The sequence below is a fragment of the Lontra canadensis genome, unplaced genomic scaffold, assembly GCF_010015895.1.
Source record: "Lontra canadensis isolate GAN:19392208 unplaced genomic scaffold, GSC_riverotter_1.0 scaffold24, whole genome shotgun sequence".
Lineage (NCBI taxonomy): Eukaryota > Metazoa > Chordata > Mammalia > Carnivora > Mustelidae > Lontra > Lontra canadensis.
Window position 1 is genome coordinate 2,681,005 of NW_022631018.1, and position 7,687 is coordinate 2,688,691.

A 7,687-nucleotide genomic window follows, 5' to 3' on the forward strand; every position below is an offset into this window, starting at 1 on the left:
TTCATTATCCCTGGTAATATTATCTGTTCTGAAATATATCAGGTAATAATAATATAGCAACTCCAGGTTTTTTTATTAGTATTAGCATGATATATCCTTTTCTATCCTGTCACTTTTACCCTATTTGTGCCTTTTTTTTTTTTTTAAGGTTTTATTTATTTATTTGACAGAGAGAGAGATCACAAGTAGCCAGAGAGGCAGGCAGAGAGAGAGGAAGAGAAGCAGGCTCCCCGCTGAACAGAGCGCCCGATGCAGGGCTCTATCCCAGGATGCTGGGATCATGACCTGAGCCAAAGGCAGAGGCTTAAACCCACTGAGCCACCCAGCTGCTCCCCTATTTGTGTCTTTATACTGAAAGTGTGTTTCTTGTAGTCACCATACAATTCAGTCTCACTTTTTTTTTAATGCAATTGAATAATCTCTACCTTTTAATTGGGCTGTTTAGACGATTTACATGCAATGTGATTATGTATAAGGTTAAACTTAAATCTACCATCCTGCAATTTCTTTTCTATTTGTTCCCTCTGTTCCTTGTTCTTTTCTGTTTTTTGCTTTCTTTTGGATGTATTGAATATTTTTTATGACTCCTTATATCTCCATTGCTAGCTTATTAGCTATAACTGTTTCAGTGCTTGCTTCAGGGTTTATAGTGTATAAACTCAATACAATATTCCTTCAAAGAATAGCACTACTTCAAGCATAGTAAAATAACTTCAGATTTGTATACTTCCATTACTCCCCTCACAACCTTTTTGTTATTGTGGTTCATTTTATTTTACATTACTTTTTTTAAACTCCACATTATGTTGATGTTCTTTTTTATTGTTTAAATAGGCAATTGCCTTTCAAAGAGATTTAAATAATAAGAAAAAAATGTATATATTTACTGCTATACTCACCATTTCTGGTGCTGTTCATAGATCTAAATTTACATGTGATATCATTTCCCTTCTCCCTGAAGGACTTGCCTTAATATTTCCTATAGTGTAGTTCTGCTGGTGAAAAAACCTTTCACTTCTGGGGATTTGAAAGTCTTTATTTCACTTTTGTTTTTGAAAGATTTTTTTTTTTCTGAGAGAGTATTCTAAATGGACAGGTTTTTATTTTTCTTTCAGTACTTTAAAGATATTACTTCACTGTCTTCTTGCTTGCATTGTTCCCAGTAAGAAATCTGTATCATGGGATGCCTGGGTAGCTTAGTCGGTTAAGCATCTGCCTTTGGCTCTGGTCATGATCCCAGTGTCCTGGGATTGAGTTCTGCATTGGGCTCCTTGCTCAGCGGGGAGCCTGCTTCTCCCTCTGCCTCTGCCTGCCACTCTGCCTGCTTGTGCTCTTTCTCTACAAATAAATACATAAAATCTTTTTTAAAAGTTTAGAAATCTCTATCATATTTACATGTGTATAAACGATATCTATTCTTTTCTCTGATGTATTGGAGAGTTTTCTTATTATCACTGTTTTTTTTTAATATTTTATTTATGTATTTGACAGAGAGAGACAGCGAGGGGAAGCCAGAGAGGGAGAAGCAGGCTCCCTGCTGAGCAAGGAGCCTAGTGTGGGGCTCGATCCCAGGACCCTGGGATCATGACCTGAGCCAAAGGCAGACGCTTAACAACTGAGCCACTCAGGCACCCTATTATCACTGTTTTTAGTCAGTTTGATTATGATTATGCCTTGGTTTTGTTCCCCTCATTTTTCTTATACTTATGGATTATCAAACTTCTTCTATCTGTCAATACTGGTTTTCATCAAAACTGGAAAGTTTTGGCCTTTCTTTCTTCAAATAAGGTCCTCCTTTCCTGTGAGAGCATCAGTTCACACACACGAGGCCACCTGAAGTTGTTGCACAGCTCCCTGATGCTCGGTTCATTTTTTTTAATTATTATTTTCCTTTCTCATTGGGTTTCATTTGTTGATAGTTCCCATAACTATTTCTTCAAGTTCACTCAACTTTTCTTCTCCACTGCCTAGTCTATTCTGTCCTAATCCAGTGTATTTTTCATCTCTAGAAATTTGATTTGGATATTTTTTTATATCTTCCGTGTCTCATTTTAAGTGTGTGCATATGTGAAATATACTTATAGTAACTGGTTTAATGTCCTTGACTGGTCATTTTAACATCTGTGTCAGTTCTGCATCACTTTCAATGGACTTTTTCTGCTTGTTGATTTTTTCTGGTTGTATTATTTTGCTTCTTTAGGGCCTCATAATCTTCGATTGGCTATCAGACACTGAATTTTACATTTGGATATGGGATATTTTTGTATTCCTATAAATATTCTTGTGCTTTTTTCTGGGGCAGAATTAAGTTATTTGGAAACAGTTTGATCCTTTTGGGACTGACTTTTAAAATTTGTTAGGTCAGACCAAAGCAGTTTTCAGTCTAGAACTGGTTATTTCCCATTACTGAGCAAAGACCATCTGTCACTCTACCAAAATTCTGTGAATCATGAGGTTTTCCATGCTGACGCTGACGGGTGGGGACAGACTTTTATTCCCATCCCCATGTAGTGTAGAGACCATTACCTTTATTCTTTTCAAGTGGTTCTTTCCTCAGCCTTAGGCAATTTTCTAACACGCATATGCTGGTCAGTACTCAGCTGAATATATAAGGACTCCATTCAGATCTCCGGAGTTTTCAATCTCCCTAACACCTTTTGGTTCTCTCTCCTGCAAACTCAAGCTTCTTAGTCTCCCTAGGAAGTCACCTCCATCTCCTCAACCCACGCAGCCTTCTAGGTTCTACCTTGGTTCCACCTCCAGAGGTCATGACCAGGAAACTCTCTGAAGGTGGTAAACTGTGACAGCTTGCCTCATCTGTTTCCCATCTCTAGAGTAATTATTTCTTTGCCTGAGAGTAAAATCAGAGGATGATTGTATTTCATCCATCCCAGTGTCTAGCAATGTAGAAAACTCACAGTAAAACTTAAGTATCATGCCTACTATTATACGTATTTGAGGATAGAGTTTTGGAAAGTTTGAACCTATACGTATATGCATTGGAGACACAATGCTTTGGAAGAAACAGATAATTAGAGGGGCTTTTTTTTTTTTAATCTATTTGTTTATAGAAGGTCTTTTATGCTTCACTAACATCCTGATATCTAAGTGGGTGGTAGCACTTGACAACATGCTTAATGTCCATGGGGCATTGTGGTAAGGAAAGAGGGTTAAGAAAGGAAAGGAATATTCAGTGTCTCAGAAAGCATTTGTACTTATATATGTATGGATGTGGAATATACATTTATCTTCTGTAATCCCAGATGCATGTCTCCACTTTAGTTTCGTGTAATTGATGACTACATGATTTGTGACGCAGGAGAAACACACCTGGGCTCTTCCACTACTTTTCAATAAAGTTTGATCTCTGTTGAAATACAGATCTCTGGAGACAAGGTAGCCTGTGGGCAGAAATCTTATTTACACTTTAAAATAAATGAGTCCCTGAAAGTAGACTTTGGCCAGCAGTCAGCTGAGAATACCAAGAATACACATTAGGAGAAATGATTAGGTTAGGAAGGGGGCATGGCCCAGGGTGGGGGTAGGAAGGGTTGGGCAAAAAAGGACAGTTATGCCTAAATCAGAGTATTGCCCAGAAATAACAATATATTCTAGCCCATTTCCTGCTTTTGTTATTAAAAACAGTCTCTGTGAGGTTGGAAGGAGCACTGGTCTGTGAATCTTGTCTTGCTTTAGGACTAATTACTTCAGTTCCTTTACAAACCCATCATACTACACAATTTCTAAAATTCATTTCAGCTGTAAAATTATCTGACCATCTTGGCAGAAGTTCCCCGGAAAGTAGAGCCTGAGATGAAGGTCTGGGTGTGATTCCCAGGCTGCATGCATGAGGGATAGGAGGACTGCAGAAGAGAGCCTGGGTAAGGTACATTAGGAAGTTGTCTTCTATATGCTCTGGGTTATTGGGTCTCATGGAACTGAACAAAAGCCCTGAGGTTAGGTGTCTCAAGACTGTTGTGAAGGAGAAAGGGGAGTCGGTGTGGTAAAAGGGGAAGTACTTACTTATCACCTCCCATTCTCATTGGTCAATGACCTACCCCATGGGGCCCAAACAACCCCACATTTTTGGGTCCCACATACACAGATGCAGATTTGATTTCTTGGGTATCCTGCTCCAGGATATCCACAGATAAGCCCGGGACAGAAACGGGAAACACAGAGGGAAAGCCTGAAGTAATACACTGTCGGGTTGCACCTGCATAAAGCTGACTGGGGCTTAGATTATATCCTGAGGGCATAAGAAGATACTGAAGGAACTGAAGCTGAAGAACAGAAAAAAATTAGTATATTTCAGCAAAATCACTCAGACAATGAGTGAGAAATAGAATAAGGGAAACAAAATGGGGGAAAGGAGGAGGTTGTAGTAATAATATTAACAACATTCTTCACCTAAGGAAATTGAAACTCAGAGAGTTTAAGCTATTTGTCTAAAGGTCAATGTTAATGAGCTGTAGAACCAGAGCTTGAACCCAGGCAGCTGACTGCCAAGCCAGTGTTCCTTACTGCTTTCCAGTGCTGTCCCCAGGCTGGAGACTTTGAGGGCGTGAACTAAAAATAATAGCAATGGATAAGACAGACAAGGAGAGACTGTGAGAACAATATCAAAAGTATTATTATTCTTCAGTTGCTTTTTATAAAGAGATGTGCATAGGTAGCTCCAAAGAGGCACAAGTCAAAAATACTCTTTAAGGCTCTGTGTCAGAGACAGGGACAAGAGGAAAAAGTGAAGGAATTTTTTATTTACCCAGAGCTGGCTTGGTTTATCTATCTTATCATAGATCCATCTTGTATCACCCCTACACCTCCAAATTTCTCCAGGAAGTCCTAGAAGGTCCTGGGAGGTAGGACATGGGAGTGGAGAAGAGACGAGCTCTGCTTGCTGATTCACACAATAGCCAACTCTGGAGACATGTAGCAGATTGTGGACCATTTCTAGTGTCGTGCTGACAGTCAGCAAATTAGCCCTCAAAAATCTCTTCATATAGGTTCTCATCACTAAGGTTATATTTGGGGCATCGGGGGAGTATGAAAAGGTACCATCTTTTTAAAAGTAGTGTGGGCTCACTTATAGCAAAGTCCATACTAAAATCCTCTCTCTGATCCAGTTTTCTCTCTTAAAATTCTTCTTCCTTCTCTGGAGAAGATATGATCCTCCTTACTGGTTAAGTAGTTCAAGTGATCACCTCATTCAAAGCATTCATCACACTATGTCCGACAAAGCGTAGCTCAGAAAAACATTGACTTAGAAGAGTAAATCCTGAAGATTGCTGTAAATTGGTATGGACATACACTGCTTTATTGTAAACTGTCTCCTACAAACCACTAGATGGTTTGATGCTATCCTCAATGAATGATCCTTCCCAGGATATCTGGTTCTCTGCCTAATGAAGCCCAGCATTATTTTATGTTTTTTTTTTTAATTTTTATTTACTTATTTGAAAGAGAGAGATCACAAGTAGGCAGAGAGGCAGGCAGAGAGAGAGAGAGGGAAGCAGGCTCCCCGCCAAGCAGAGAGCCCGATGTGGGGCTCAATCCCAGGACCCTGGGATCATGACCTGAGCCGAAGCCAGAGGCTTAACCCACTGAGCCAACCAGGCGCCCCTATGGTTTTTTTTTAGCACATTTCTATAGGATAGGTAACTTGTTATTACAACTGAATTTAAAATAGATTGCTTTTGCACCAACCCTAATGGTTATACTTGGCATTGTTATGAAATGAAAAAAAAAAAAAAAAGGTTAGGTTATTTTTTTCTTCTCTTGCCTCCCTTAAGAAGGCAGTAGAAGAACGAATAGCCATTGTGTTGTAACTGGAAAATTAATCACATCAAATATTCTCTTATACTAATCAAATTAAAAGTCTAGAATTAGCTTATATAAAACAGATGTTTACATTCTTATTCTCTTTTGGTACTAATGTCAAGAGAAGAAAGCACAGAATGACTATGTCATGGCGTACTTTGGGGAATGTAATACTCTGCTTTTACTTTTTGTGAAGCCACGAAGCCTGTGGTCAGCAAGGGGGACAGCCCCAGAAGGAGGAAAGCATCAGGGGCCTAGTCTCCTACTCTTTACATAGTTGAAATTCCCATCATCTCTCATGGAACAGGAAGTAAGCTTCCTAAGGACGAGCCAACGCTCTTAGCAAGTGGGTGAAGACACAAGCACCATGTGTCTGGTAGCTGGTCCAAGGGAGCCTCCCTTTTGGCTCAGCCAGTGTCCTAGTTCTGGAGGACTCGTGATTCTGGTTTATGTTTCAATTGTGATCTTCTCTATAAGAATCTCAGGGATCCACCCGCTCTCAAAATAAAGACCAAGAGACCTACAAGCTGTCCTCATGCTACTTGGGAAAATTGTTAAAAGCCTAACTGAACACTTAATGGAAGGAGCCTGAACCAAGAATATCTCTACCTCACTTTCTGAAAAAACTGTTGAAGAAATTAAAATGTATCCTTAACAACCCCTTCCAGGTGTCCTCTCAGGCCTCCATCCTCTCTCATAGGGAGTCTCTGTCCCCATAAAGTCAAGAACTTGGCCATATCCACCCAGTATTTTCTGAGACTTGATCCCAATTCAAAAGCTGGGAAGGATTTTAGAGATCATTTTTCTACCCTAGGAACTTCATTTTGAAAGGAGAAACTGAGGCTCAGAGAGCAACTTCTCTAAGATCTTGTAAACTTTTTTTTTTTAAGATTTTTATTCTATTTATTTGACAAATAGAGATCACAAGTAGGCAGAGAGGCAGGCAGAGAGAGAGGGAGAAGCAGGCTCCCCGCTGAGCAGAGAGCCCGATGCAGGGCTCGATCTCCGGACCCTGGGATCATGACCTGAGCCGAAGGCAGAGGCTTTAACCCACTGAGCCACCCAGGCACCCTGGATCTTGTAAACTTTCAAAGTCATGCTGTCAATCTATTTTGGATCTGTAATCATTCCTCTCCCACCACACCAGATGGATTAACTAATAATCACCAGGCACTTCCTATGTCCCAAGCACTATTTTAAGGGCTTTACATGTATGAACCTTTAATCCTTATTCCAAAACTATGAGGTCACTAAAGGAATGATCCCCATTTCACAGAAGAGGAAACTGAAGATGAAGTTCACACAAAGAGGGGTAGATCATCTGTCATGGTTCTCACATCTTCCTCCCCTTCACTTTCATTCTCCTCCTTTTGCTTCCTGTCTGCATTTTCCCTACTATTTTACAATAAAATTGGAAAATTTTAATAATAAAACTTTGAGATATATAATTGCTTTCTAGTATATTTCAGAGTGTCATCATTAGTATAATAATAACCATACTGTATAGGCCTTTTCAGGGGGAAAAAAAAAAGATACTATAGTCTCGGTTTCTTTTGCTTTGTGCGTCAGGCATTCTTTGGCCTTGAATGAACTCCTCCTACCCCTAAGCTTATTTCTGAGCTTTCTCCCTCATTATTTATCAATTCAAACTAATTTCATATTTTTCCCACAATGCTATGAATTCCTTAAGAATAAGGCTCTGTTCGATTCCTCTTTATAAGCACATAATGCCCAACACACCATAGGAATTCAATGTAGATGAACTGTTGGATGTAAAATGATTAATAATAATGGTAATAATAGTAACAATCATCTAATGAGTACTTTAGCCTTGTTTTTAGCATTTGGATGAACTCATATACATGAA